At 30.9% G+C, this 15,464-nt stretch overlaps 2 long non-coding RNA genes across 2 annotated transcripts; both read right to left on the reverse strand.

The window, feature by feature from the left end:
- Positions 1 to 1,064: 1,064 nt before the first annotated feature.
- Positions 1,065 to 13,897, reverse strand: LOC143230994 (uncharacterized). The gene is made up of 2 exons (XR_013016740.1): positions 13,428 to 13,897; positions 1,065 to 3,647 (listed from the first exon to the last, which is right to left on the reverse strand). It is a non-coding gene; the product is annotated as an uncharacterized LOC143230994 (long non-coding RNA).
- LOC143230993 (uncharacterized) lies at positions 8,141 to 13,416 on the reverse strand. The gene is made up of 2 exons (XR_013016739.1): positions 13,081 to 13,416; positions 8,141 to 10,696 (listed from the first exon to the last, which is right to left on the reverse strand). It is a non-coding gene; the product is annotated as an uncharacterized LOC143230993 (long non-coding RNA).
- Positions 13,898 to 15,464: the final 1,567 nt, after the last annotated feature.

The following is a 15,464-nucleotide window of genomic DNA, read 5'->3' on the forward strand; positions in this document are numbered from 1 at the left end:
TACCCCAATATTCTGAAAAATCTAAAGGTCCATTAACTTCTCATTTAAAAATATAAATAAATACTTGCATGTAAGTTACTTAAATTATTCATGCAGAATAAAAGGTATACTTAAAAAAAAAAAAGACCCCATGCCTATTTTGTGTTGCTCAATACTGCCCTCTTTCTGAGGCAAACAAAAAATATTAATTATATAAATATTATTTTTGAACCCAGCTGAACTCTATTCAATACTGATATCAAACAAAACTGTTAGAATTGTTCTTTGATCCAAGATTATAAAAATACAGAAATCCTGAAAACAATTTAACTAGTCGATGTTGAAACTTTGTAGAATGGACAGCAACTGCCTGTTGTGGAGACAGAAATGTAGAGGATGACATTTCGAAAGTCTTTCATCTTCAAGTCTCCACAACAGTCAGTTTCTATCCATTCTATAGTTTCATCATGAATACTCTGCCTAAACAATCTATCAAAGAATTTAACTAGTTTTATGACTTTATATGAGCTCTATGATCAAGTAAAGCCATTATATAAGATTTGTGACTTGATCAATGTCTATACAAATATTGAAATAAACACAGCAGTTTTGAAGCACATCCATACATAGTAGCATGTACTGAGACCTAGAAAAACATTACATTTGTTCTTATACAAATAAACAGAGGAATTGTGAAAACCATTATACTAGTTCTGATACTTATTTTCACACATCAATAAAGAACTGAATAGGCATCAAAATTCAAAACTATTATTATAATTTTCAGAATTAATCAAAATTTCAAACACTATGTATTTCAATAATAACATTACACCTAAGTGTCACCAAAATACTAGAAATACTGTGAGCCAGTTTATACAAAGCCATCAAACTAGACCTATATACAATCAAACTTTATCTACACAAATACTGATCCACAACAGAACCATTATAATAGTTCTGACATTACAACAGTAGAAAGACACAAAAAAATCACTAAATAAGTTCAGTCTTTCTAAACTATATTTACTAGTACTTGAATCTAACAATACTGTTCTGCAAATTAACTACACATAGGTAAATAATGAAGCAAAACCAAATCAATATTTTATTTCTGAGATTGAGAGAAATGTTACACAAGTATTGATACCCAAGTAAAAACATTACATTATTTCTAAGACTCAAAAAGCATGTTATACAAGTACTATGATCCACAGAAGATCTAAGCTACAACAAAATAATGAAAACCACCAAAACTACTGCACAGGTGCCCCAATTAAATAAAATATAATAGAAGATTTATAAGGGATCAAAACCATTAGACAGGAATTCTCAAAATTTAGTAACTTAAGAACCCATTTTTAATTCAAAATTTATTCATCGACCACAAAACCTATCAATGTTTTTGTGTAATAAAGAAGATACTGTGTACATGAATAGTTCTATTATAAAATTAAATATTTTAATTATATAAATTCAATTTTATGAAAAATACTTTTTATTCAATAAATCTTATTTTTTTAGCTAATTTTTATGAAATTCCAGATGTGAATTATGGATCCCCATAGTACCCTTGTGGACCCTAGTTTGAGAAATTCTACATTAAACCATTTATAAGGCTGAAAGAAACATTGCACAAGTACAAAGACTAAGAAAAATCATAATAATTTTTAGATAAAATCAAACTATCACGATACTAAGGCCTAGAAAAACTATTATATTAATTCTGAAACTCCACAAACATTATACAGCTGATAAGCAAAATCATTATACAATTTCTGTGACTCATCTTTATATAATATGTATATCACACTAATAAACAGACTCAAAAAATATTAATGAACAACTGAGATACTGCAAAATTAGTGCTCAAGATATGAGACTCAACATAGCATCACACAAAAACTGAGAATCAAAAAACTTTTATATTTCTGCAACTAATCATTCAAAAATTAGACATCAAAAGATGGCTTATTACACTAGATCTGACTCAAACAAACATTACACAAGTTAAGACAAGGAAAAGTATTACACTAATTTTGATGATACAGTTAAAAAAATTATCTTTATGCTTAAGATAATTAAAAGATATCTCTTACTTTAACCAACATTTCTCCTTTATGTCTTCTTAAGGGTTATTACATAAAACATTATACTAATTAAGAAAACCAAATATTAAACCAGTATCGAAACTAAGTCTGTACACTAGATTTGAGACTGAAACACAGATCACAGAAAGTAATGAAACTCATCAAAACTGCTGTAATTGCTGTAAAAAATCAACCAAAACAAGTAGACTCAATCAAATTATTACATCATTTCTGAAACTCGGCCAAACTTTACAAAAGTATAGTAGCCAAGCAAAACCAATACACTAGATCCAGACTCAGAAGAACAATGAAAAGTACTGAAGCCCTCCAAAACTATTACTGAGCTCTGAGTCAACCACATATTAAACAAGTACAAAAAAGAAACAAAATCAACACTCCAGTTCTAATTCAGTAAAACTTTATCAAATTTCTCAGGTCTATAAAAAACTTTACACAATTTCCATGACTCACCCAAACTACATACAAGATATCTGACCTCCAAAACATTGCACAAGTTCTATTACTAATCCAAATGTTCCAAATATATTGCATTCCAACCAAAGTATTGCAAAAATAGTCAGAATTCATGTGCTTAATCTGATTCCCACCATAACACCTGTTGTTCACAAAAACTGATGATATAGCACCTACACCACTACTCTCTCTCTCTCTCTTTGACCATATCCAAACAGGATATTGGTGACCAGTCTTTTACAGATCTCTTCTCCTTGAGGCACAAATAATTTCTGCTGATGATACTTTCATCCATTTGGATAGACTCTTGGCATAATTAAGTGAACCTCTGTCTCTCCTTCCTTTAATCTCTCCAGTTACGATCGGACAGTTAATTTCTTCTTTCCTCATAACATGCTCTAGAAACTCCATCTTTTTGTGACATTATTTAGTAGTTTCCTCTTGTAAGCTGCTCTTCACAAGATATCTTTATCTGGGTGAGACTTGCCCAGCATACTTTCAAGATGCATTTTAAGAAACATATCTCACTTGCTTCAATTCTCTTTTCCATACCTGGCAATATAGACCACTGTTATGTCTGTTATATCCACAGTGCTGGGGTGAAGTACCTTACTGGCACTGGATAAGATTTATGTAATGTAATTGATATGTTATAATACATTCTACTTTGTTTTCATTCATGAGTTCTTATAATTATTAGCTAATGTACATTTTTTCCATGATACTGTGGTTGCTTGACTTACTCTGGGAACATGCTGATTTTGTAAATGATGGTAATGTTAATTCAAATAAATAATAATAAATACATAAGTGTTAAAATAAAGTAAATAATGTTTTTTTTTATTCTTATCCTAAAATCATCATCTATAAATGACTTAAATAAAATTGAAAATAATTACCACTAATTTACTTAACTTGGTTCACTCCAAAACTGGTGGTATGTACAGTACATTTTTGTCATTCATGAGCCTTGATGTTGGGAAAAAAACCTCACTGGCACTGGATATAGTGTGGTTCACATATTATAAAATTTTCTCCTTTGTTTTCACTCATGGGTTCTTAGAAATACATTGATTTTAACAGCAACAAAACATCCTACAAGTACTGAGACCATAAAAAAAAACATTAATTAGTTTTAAGTCAACAAAATGTTAAACAACTATTGAGACTCAACAAAACCAAACACTTTACAAATACCTTGGCTCAGTAAAATAAGTACACTAATTATGAACTTCAAGCAAATATTACACATATTCTTTTTCATTAAATTCAACCAAACATTAGACAGTTATTAAAGTATGCACACAAACTCAGAGGTTTTACCAAACAGCAAACCCAATAAAATACATACACTAGACAGAAGTCTGAAGATGCAGAAAAACTACTACACTAATTCTGTGCCTCAACTAAAACATATACAAATACTGAAGCTCACGTATTCCTCCTTCAGTAAAACCCTTAACACTAATTCTGAAGCTCAGCCAAATATTACATTAAGCATTAAGATACCCTAAAACCAACAGAATAATTCCGAGTCTAACCAAACCCATTACATTAGCCATGTGACTTGGCCCCACTACAAATGTACTGAGTCCCTGCCAAAACTGCATCATTTAAGACCATAAATCAAATGGTTAACAGTAACTGAAACAAAAATTATTTCTTCAGCTACAACAGTAAAAGGAATATTACATATTTACTGAACTCAGAAAAAGTGCTGTACTAGTTATAAGTCTGAACTAAACATTATACAAGTAATGAGACTTAGTTAAACCATTAATCTTGTTCCAAGACAAAACCAATATGAACATAAGAAGTTTAACCTAGCAATGCTCTTAAATTATTTCTGTAAGTCAATCAAAAATTACTATACTGCATAAATAATGAGACTAAGTAAATCCACTACACTGACCATGTAAATCAAACATTAGTGGAATCCAACAAAATAATTACTTGAGTGCTGTGACTAAACAAAACATTAAGTTTTGAGACTTAGAAAACTTATTACATAAGTGCTGAAACTAATCAAACATTGCACAAATTTGAAAAACCAGTAAAACAGTCACATTAACTCCTAGCCACAAAAACATGGCCAATCATTACATAAGTAGGGAGATCAAGCAAAACCATTACACTTATTATGAGACTCAATCAGCTTTACTTAATGTGATGTGACCCAGCAAACTAGTTACAATGGTTTTCACTCAACTAAACATTATAAAGACCTGAGACGTTGAAAAAGACAGGTTCACTGATTTCAAAAATCAAACACCCAGTCAATCCAATATAGTCAAAACTACCATTAACAGTCAGGGAACTCATCTGAAGGAACAACATTCTAATTACAGCTGGCCCATTTAAATGATTAACTAGTTACTTATGTTCAGGAATTTCATTGATTAGTATTATATACACTAATCAATTAATCATATTTATAATTAAACCAATAAATACCATGAAAATAATCAACTAATCAAAATTAGTGTTTCCAATAACCCCAATCATTTAACTGAAATGACAATTAACTGATTGCGACAAAAATACTCAACTAATAAAAAATTAATGTTTCTGATTATTTCAACAACTAATTAATTAAAATAGCTAAACTGATTTTCACAAAAGTAACCAACTAATCAGTTAATTGTTCTGAATATTATCAATTGTTGATTCAGTAACTGATTAATTTAAATTACAATTAAATCAACTGTCATGATTTTAGTCAGCTCACCATAATTGGGAGTTCCAATTATTACTACTTTTAATTATTCAAACCATCTAAGTAAATGAAATATTACCATTATGTCTGTCTGTTATTAAGCACAAAACTATAAAATGTGCTATTTGTGTTTTACCAACTATTGGTATTAAGATCTAATTTTATTATTATGTTTCTTTTTTACTATAAGTTTATTCAGCTTCGGGCCAGCATGATCTGTTGATTAAAGGTGGGTAGGTGTGTGTGTGACTCATAATTTGAGTCTTGGGTTTGATTCCCATTGCTACCAAACTTTTTGCCTTTCTTTATTATGGGAAAACTACTAAGGCCATTTGTCAACAGAAATAATTTTGAGCTTCTGTTTGGCAGTATTTACCATCAACTCCTGAGAAACTGCTGTTTTTTTCCTGCTCATGTTAGAGAACACATACTGTGGTTTTGAAGAACAGTGGCCAATTGATTAATTAATTCACAAATACCACTAGCTACCCAGCTTTGATTCTAATCATAGTAAGTAATACAGTTTTAATATTGTAGCTAATTAGCCAAACTCATTACTATGTACACATGTTTAGTTCTGATCTTCATAGATAGCTTGCTTTGATCAGAAGTTAGAGTCTTCAATTCAAGCAAGTTAGCAACACATTTAAACTGATTCTGGGAATCAAGAACACCTTACAGGATTATTATAAGCTAGAAAAAAACACATCATAACAATTCTTTGATTAAACCAAAAGTACACAATTACTAAGACTAAACCAATCTATCAAATTAGTTCTTAGCCACAGAATATTTCAAAAGTTTAGAAGCCCCCCAAAAAGCATTAAGTTTTCTAAAACTAAAACAAATAACATTTTATTAAGCAAAATAGAAATGGAGATCCATTACACCTGTTTTAAGATTCAACCAACCATTGTGTGAGTACTATGACACAACAAAACCATTACACTAGTTCTGAAATTAACCAAACATTATATAAAAATGCTAGTAAAGTAATTTTACCTTCTCTGAGATTCAACCAAACACTACACTATAATTTGGAAGTGTTATGAAATAAAAGGATCTTGATCTTTTGGTTTACCAGACCATCCAAGCTGTTCCAAATGGAATAAAATGTTTTGATCCACACTGACAGAAATACTGAATATAAACCTAAATAAAATTCCTCATAACATTCTGCACCCTAACAGAGTCAATGAATCTATAGATATTGAGTATCTTAAGAGTACTGTTTACTTTATTTTTGCTACCTATTTTCAATACTTCTGCAGCTCCAATTTTGAAAATCTCTGGTAAAGGGATCACTAGTTAGATCTCATTTGAAGAGTACTGTGTTTAGCCTTGGGCTCTCTACATTATGAAGAACATTGAATTATTGGAAAGGATTCAGAGGAAAGACACTAGGTAAAAATGGTAAACATGGAAATAAAAATATAAATTCTTGGGAGAGTAGGTTTAGGACTCATCTTCAGCTTAGACAGTTTTACTTTTCCAAAAGGGTAGTTGGCCTTTAGAATGGGTGGCTTTCAGATATGGTGGGTGCAGAACATTTAACAGCAGGCTTGATAAATGCTTAAATGATCTTTAGCTACCCACTGTGATTAAACCGAAAATTCAATCAATCACTAGCCAAATAGTAATGCAACAGTGGGTTATGGATTTAGAAATATTTGCATAGATCATGACTATGAAGATGAACTATTTGTTGTAGTAAATACATCAATGACTACATTCTGTTTTTTCCTTACATTTTTACAACTGAAGGTGTAGTGGCAGTTTGCCAAACTTCTAGTTAATAGCTGGTTTTCTTAGAATTATTTTAGAAAGTGATTGATGGCAATACTGATGTTGCAGGTCTTGTGGTTTTACATCAATTTTTTATATGACTCCACACCCTTAACATGCAGAATATATGAAAAAAAAATTATACAGTCTAAAAAAATCAAAGGCATTGAATTTACAAAAGTAAGGAATGGAATGTATAATCTGCAAGCAAAAAAAAGGATGCATTACACAATGAAACTAATGATGGATATGTGTGATAATAACAAATATTTCATGTAGTTCACATATATTAAGTATTCATTTGTACAACTGTACCTTTACAGACTTTCTAATGTAACCAGTGGACTGTACAACGTTTATACTACTTATACGACAGTGGCAACTTGACAGTCCCAACTGCCAACAAGAGAAGCTAATAACCAATCCCATAAATATTTTTTTTAAAGTGTGATATGCAATGAAAACAGCTGTGTTGACAGTTTGGACATGCATATATTACAAAGTATACTACTGCAGTAGATAAATATTATAAAGTTTATATAGGAAGCACTTTATACAAACACTATGCTCTACAATTATATGGTCATCTTAATTATGATGCAACAGTGAGATATGGACTTAGAAATATTCATACAGATCATAACTATAAAGATGAAGTATCTGTTCCATATAACAAAAAATATGAGCATACATATAAAATTCAAGGACAATAAGGGACATGTTAATCCATCTAGGCCAACCCATCTATTTAAAATAAAATAAAAGAGCCAGCTCTTATTATTCATATACTTACTAAGACTTCCTTTAAATTCTCTTAAATTTATTACAGTCACCACATCTGAAGGCAACTGGTTCTAAAGACCAACCACCTTATTACTATAGTCCAACTGTGCTCTCTAATCCTATCATTCTTAACATTAAGTATGAAAACCAAATATGAATCTAAATTATCAATTCCCTTAACAATCTTAAACACCTGATTTAAATCTCTTCTAACTTTTCTTTTTGAAGAGAAAAAAATTTCTGAGATTATAACCCGTCTTCATACAATAGTCTTTCCATCCCATGTACCAGGGGCCAGAAATAGACACAAAAAAAAATCACAAATTGTTTAATATCCAAATACAATGAAAAGTAATACAACAAAAAACATTTCAAATTAACTATTTATTACAAGAATAGCATGATATGTAACAATATATATGATGTGCATGACATACACACATTAGTGACACGGCTAAGAAAACTGTTATACAAGGATATATATATATATGTGTGTGTGTATGAAACAACGCTACTTGCCTGACTTACCACTACCTAAAGAAAACTGCTTTACAACTGACCTCACAAGAGACTGGTCTGGATTACAATGTTGAATAGGTCCTCTTACACTTCATACAATAAATACTGATTTTTTACTAATGTATCATGTAATCTAAGCATTTATTTATTTAGGTTCACAGTTTCATGCATTTTGTTCCAACAGCACTCTACATACAGTCTATTATCTTGATAAGTGTATTTACATATAATACAAAGTGCACTTTCCAGGAGGTCAATAAACACATGGATAAGTAAAATCATTCAGTAATTTAACTTCTGCAAACTTAAAATATTATGAACATAAATTTTCAAATTGTAACTTCTAGTACATTCTAGATACTATCTTAGTAACTCTCCTGAAAATTTCCCAATACTTGAATCTCCTTCCTACAATATAGAATCTGAGACAGAACAAAACATAATACCACATATAAGGCCTATGCAGCAAATTATGTAATGAAAGTATAGTCTCTTTAGACTTGTATTCAGTATTTCTGTAGATACAACCTAAAATTTATTTTCTCTAACATTGTTAACAGCACACTGCTAGGATGACTTAGAAAACTGAAAACAAAAGACAATAATTCAGCTCATACACACACAAAATTTATTCAGTTGTTCAAAGGAATATTTATCATTCCCAACATATAAAACAAAAGTGTCTGAAAGGCATAATAAAATACAATCATAAGTGTCTGTTTTAAAGAAAATGACCAGCTATATGAAGATAGTATTCATGAGATGGAATGCACAGCAAGTTTGAGATGGATAGGTGCTACCAGTGATATATAGGTAAAAGTATAAATGCTCAATATGCAGGGTTTAGGCTTAAACAAATCAGTTATTATATATATATATAAAAACAGCTCATTTGGGTTGAGAAAATATTTTTTCAACCCAAACGAGCCATTTTTACATATATATTTCTCTACAAGTGGGTTTCTCGACATCACTGATCATTAAATCAGGTATTAATTCACAGAGCTTCCCAAGTGCCTCTGATTTATAAAGAATTCCTCATATAGCTCTATTTAAAGAGTATTTGTGCTATTATGCTGAGCTGGTGAAATTTTCTTGCATAAATTGTGATTCTCTTTTATGAAGTTTCTGTTTTATATAATAAATCAAACAGTAATTACCAAATAAAAAATATTCCTGCTTCATGCCAAACAGTCACTTATATGCAGTTATTAAATATGTGCACAAGGCATGTTGAAATAAGATTTTAGTTAGTACTTTATAAAAAGGTGTAATTATCATTGTTTGATAGTGAACGTTTAAGAGGAAAAGATCAAATTAGCATCATTAACTTATAAAGTAACTGGATTATACTGCACAGCTTATACTTAGTAATAAAGTAGTCACAATGAAGAATAAATGCTGATTGTAATAAAGTATATTAAATGTGATTTGCATGATGGCTACTCATTTTTGTCTCATTATGGTAAATGTATGATATACCATACTGCAAAAAATGCAAAGGAACTACAGGCTTCTCCAAGTGTTTATTTTCATGCAGGTTGTTACCTAAAATAGCAAACACTACATTTTAGAAATAAAAAGAAGTGACTTATCATAGTGCTCACTTGTTTATTATTAAGCAAAAAGCTATACAATGGGCTATCTGTGCTTGGTCCACTATGAGTATCTTAACTATCTTAACCTGACTTTTAGAGTTATGAGTCCACAAACTTACTGCTATGCCACTGTGGAACTTACCATCATGTTATTTTCTTCTATACATTATGAACATTTTTCTTTTATTGAGGTCTAAAGTTAGTAATAAAACACATTGATGTTTTAATGTAACATAATGTTTAAGGACAACAATGGATCTGTTGGTCCATCACAAGTTTCTCATTCTCTAAGCCAAACTAAAACTTAAATAAATAGATTAAAATAAATCTAAAGCCAGTTCTTATCATTCATATATTACCAAGCTATCTTTTAAACTAACTCATAGTTACTGCCTCCACAACATTAATAAGCAATCTCTTCCACAGCCAAACCTTACCCTATTTGAAAAAATAAAATTGTCTTAAGTGAAAGTCACCACTACCCTACCAGTCCTACTATTCTCGCTATTAAATATAAAGAGAAATGATGCATCAACCAGATGATTATCCTTTACAATCTTGAACACCTCAAATATATACTGTTTAACTCTTCTGTTTTCCAAGAGAAAACAACTTGAAAGATTTAAACCTCTCTTCCATCCCAGGTACCATTTCAGTAACTCTCCTCTGAATTCATTCCAACAATTCATTATCTTTCCTAAGGTAAGGAGTCCAAGATTGAACACAATACTTCGAATGGCCTAACCAGTGACCTATAAAATGAAATTAAAGCCTCTTTAGACTTGTATTCAATATTTCTGTAAATACAACCTAAAATCCTATTTGCCCTACTACTAGCAACAACACACTGCTTGGATGGCTTAAGAGACTGATCAACCATTATACCAAGATCCAAATCATACTTATAATTCAAATTATGATAACCTATCATAATTAAAATCCACCTGCCATTTATTTGCCCAATTAACAAAATGGTCTAAATCCTTTTGATATCATCTGCAAACATAAGTTATTTATTGACAATTTATTTTTTTTCATCTGCATAAATCTAAACAAGCAATGGTCCTAAGACTGAGCCCTGAGGTGGTACACCAATTCCAACATTAATCCAGTTTGGAAAAACTCCATTTACAACAATCCTTTGCTTTCTTCCATCAAACCACCCTTTTATCCAACTACTGAAATATACAAGACTAACAGGTCTATAATTACTGAAACAACTGTTACTTCCCTCGAAGACAGGAGTGAGATTAGCTAAATAGTAATCTGTTGATATTTGTCCACTATTCAAGGACTTACAAAATATTGTGGTAAGTGGCTCACATATATCCAGTTTTTGACATCCTTTAAAACCTTTTGGGAAATATTATCCTGCCCAGGAGCCTTATCATTCTTTAAACTTCCCAATTATATTTTAACAAGCTCAGAATTTATGTAATTGTCTTGTTCAGTTTTGTTTTCACATATCAAATGCTCAAAAGGAATACTGCTTAAGTCTTCATCAGTAAAAACTGAAGTAAATAGCAAAATTTAATAACATAGCCATTTCATAATCATCAGACACAAGTCTTCCTTTATCATCCCTCAAGAATCCTATAGCCTTTCTAACATTTTGTTTATTTACCCCTAGTGTACTTTAAAAAATCCTAACTTTTAATTTTATATTTTCAGCAAAATGTGTTTCATATCTCCTTTTGGATGTCCTAATTTTCTGTTTGACCAACTTTCTTGATTTTCTAAATCTTCTATAATAACAAACAATTTAAATTTCTTAAATTTGTGATGTTTTTCCTTAATTTTATCTCTTATATTCTTCATAAGTCAACCTGTTTTTGTTTTCTTACTTGTAGCTACATTTTTCTTTCTGTAAGGAATGTTTGTTTTTAACATTGAAAAAATGTTCCACATTTTCTCAGTGTCTCCAAATAATTGTTGTTGCAAGCCTGAAAATTCGTTTTTGAAATATGGAATCAAAATATCTGCATTCCCAATTTCTATATGCAGCAAAACATCAAACCTAATACAACAATGACTGCTTGTGCCTAGGTATTCCCCAATTCCCACTATATCAACCATTATATTAAAAGTTAACAAGTCTAAAATAGCATTATTTCTAGTATGTTCCTTGACCAATTAGTGAAGATATCAATCTTAAACAGTTTCCAGAGACCTTTCTCCTTCATGGCTAAACTACAATTTTCCATTTAATGTTTGAAATTAAAATTACACATAATCATGACTTCATTTGACCATCTATATTTAACAATGTTGCAGTTATTCCCATTATATCAAAATCTTAATTTCGACCAGTACCCTAAACTCATCTATTTTTTTCTTATACTTCTAGCATATTTTGTTTGTTTGTTTTGGAATTTCGCACAAAGCTACTCGAGGGCTATCTGTGCTAGCCGTCCTTAATTTAGCAGTGTAAGACTAGAGGGAAGGCAGCTAGTCATCACCACCCACCGCAAACTCTTGGGCTACTCTTTTACCAACGAAAAGTGGGATTGACCGTAACATTATAACGCCCCCACGGCTGGGAGGGCGAGCATGTTTGGCGCGACGCGGGCGCGAACCCGCGACCCTCAGATTACGAAGCGCACGCCTTAACGCGCTAGGCCATGCCGGGCTGTACTTCTAGCATAAGAACAGTAACAAACCTATTATTTTAACTATTTTTATACTGATTCCCTCTGCTAAACTTTCTTCTACACCTCAATTTTTCAGTTAATTTATTCCCCCTACCATCACTATCTACGTTATCACAAATAAATCTACGTTTTATTATTTTTTTATATATATAACATAGCGTTTAGGGATAACATAGAAGCTACTGGTCTGTATCGGTTGTAAAATAATTTTTAAAAAATCTTAAAACGTAATTGTTAACGTCTCTTTTTTGAACATTTATTGCATACAAGGTTTTGAATATAATGCATGAATTTCTATATCTATTTGGTTTGGTTAAAATGGGTAAAGTTAAGATAGCCTACTGACAACTTTTCTTACAAGTTGGTTTCTATCTAAACAACACAGAAGAAAAAAGAAAAAGAGGTGTGGTTTTACAAAAGAATATAGCCTAATATTTTTCTTTCAGCTTCAAGCAAGATATTATCAAAACGAAAAAAAAACACACCTATAAAACGACTCCTCAGTTGATTCGAGTTAAATTTACCAAGGGAATTAATTAAATTTTACCCGTAAACACTTCGCGGAACGTATTGTTAAAACATCTATAAGGTATGTTGTTGCGAGTCAATCGCAGGTCGTTTAACGAACTGTTGCTACCCCTATAACAATAGCAACTGCGTAACTCCCTCTATTTATCTATGAAAACTTTAAAAAAGAAGTTATACAATCTTAAAGCAACGGTACAATAAGCCTAAAGATTTGGTATTAAGCCTAACTTCGTAACTTAGCTGTATCTGCAGTAAGAAAATCTACAAATGTCTAGTCCTACCGATTTAACATAAGCTTTGTTACCTGGATTTACAACGTTAAAACTAGGGGTTCGATTCCCCTCGGTAAGACTCAGCAAATAGCTCGATGTGGCTTTGCTATAAGAAAAAGACACGCAACAATGAGCTTTACTAATGACAAAATAACACCCTTCTTCTTCAGGAAAAGTTATAACCTACATATATTTCTAGATTCCCCAAACTACTCCGTCTGTTGCTTTTAACAGTTCTACCTATAAAGTAGGGTGTCTATAGATCCCCATTTCCAGAAACGACAGCCCCTAGATAAGAAATATTTTTTCCCGAAATAAAAATGCTTCCGAGTCTAAAAACTCACACTGAAAATGAAATATAATTTCTGATACTTATAAAATTTACAGAATAAATATAATAGCAGTATTAGCCAGCTGATATGAGTTTATATCAGGAGTGAAATTTTGGTATTGAATACCAGAACTTATTTTTTTAAGTCTGAACTATTTACACGTAAGTTTTGTTGTTGTTTAAAAGAGGTCCACTTTACCTCTATCTGCTTTTGAGAATTTCTTCCCCGGCTTATTAAACGTTTTCTTGTACCTTTTTTTTTTTTAGAACAATAAACTCCAAAATACATACACTTTTTGGAAATATACAACTGGCATTAATAGAGCAAACTTTTTAAGTACTACATGTATCTGAAATTATGGCAACTACAGGTACATTTAACATATACAAGTGCCCATGGTTTTAGATCACAAAGTACATTCACCTGCTAAAAGTACATGATGCACATAGATTGAAAATACGCACGATTTATAATATTTAACAAAGAATTACCTCTCACAACTATAAAACAACTAAAACAACGTATTGCGCATGTGCTAATAATCATCCTCGTTACAAATATTGAAAACCAAGGAAAATGTTACACATTTTTGTTTTAAAATTACAAATAAAATGCAAAATAAGTACTGAAATTCGTTAAAAAAGAGAGCATAAGTATTGAGACTAAAACATAATATTAACCGAGTTTTATAGCCAATCAAAATATTACACAAGTAAGAGACTCGGTCGTATTCTCTCAAAAAAAGAACACAGAAAACAAACTACTCAATTCACAGCAAAAGTACTGAAAGACAGTCATAATACTACATAAGTATTGAAACCTTAGATATATTAAAAAATACTGACACTTAAACTAAATCTTAAACAAATAATGAAACTTAAATAAACTATTTAGTTTCCACTCATTCTGAATCTCTTACACGCCGTGTGTTCTTTATTTTTGATAAAACTTGAAAGGTTATATTGTATCCAAATATTATGCTCATCATTTACGTAAATCCGCCTTTGAGTGTTTATATTATCATGCGGGTTAATAAATTGCATTCCCTCTACTAATAAGCTTCATTAATTGTTTATAGCACAAAAAAGGATTACGTGTTAAAAGTGTTCTTACTGTAGCAGAAACTTCATACGGTTATTGTTAAGAAATATTACTTAATTTACTTTTTTTCTTCATTATCAAAAATCTAATCTACAGAGAAAGCGAGATGGAAATGTTTGTAACGAGATAAAATTTTAACAGCTTTAGACATAATGTACAGCTTGTCTTAAATTATTATTCATTGTATTTTTTTTTACACTACTTGTTTCATTTATCACAAGGCTACTCAATTGGCTATCTGTGCCCTGTTCACTGTATGGAATCGAGTCCCTGGTTTTAGCTGGTAGTTTCCTCAAACTTACTGTTGACGATCTGAGAAGTCTTTATTCCACATGTTTTATTCAGACTTCATAGTTTTCAGTAAAACGGAACAATAGGTTATGACGAAAATTATTCACTTGTTTTTGTTTATTTGAGTCAGCGGTAAGTTTATGGAATTATAATGCTAAAATCCAGAATTTTATGTCTAACAATAGATAGCGTGCAAGTAGCCCATTGTGTAGCTTTGCACTAAAATAACAAATAGTTAAAAATGTAAAGTGTTTTTTATATGTATGTTTAATAAGATTTTGTGTTTTACAATAACTCAAAAATCTTTTTAGATTCAAGATTTTAAGTTTTACTCAAGGTTACTCT

This window comes from Tachypleus tridentatus, chromosome 10 (assembly GCF_004210375.1).
Source record: "Tachypleus tridentatus isolate NWPU-2018 chromosome 10, ASM421037v1, whole genome shotgun sequence".
In the NCBI taxonomy this organism is placed as follows: Eukaryota; Metazoa; Arthropoda; class Merostomata; order Xiphosura; family Limulidae; genus Tachypleus; species Tachypleus tridentatus.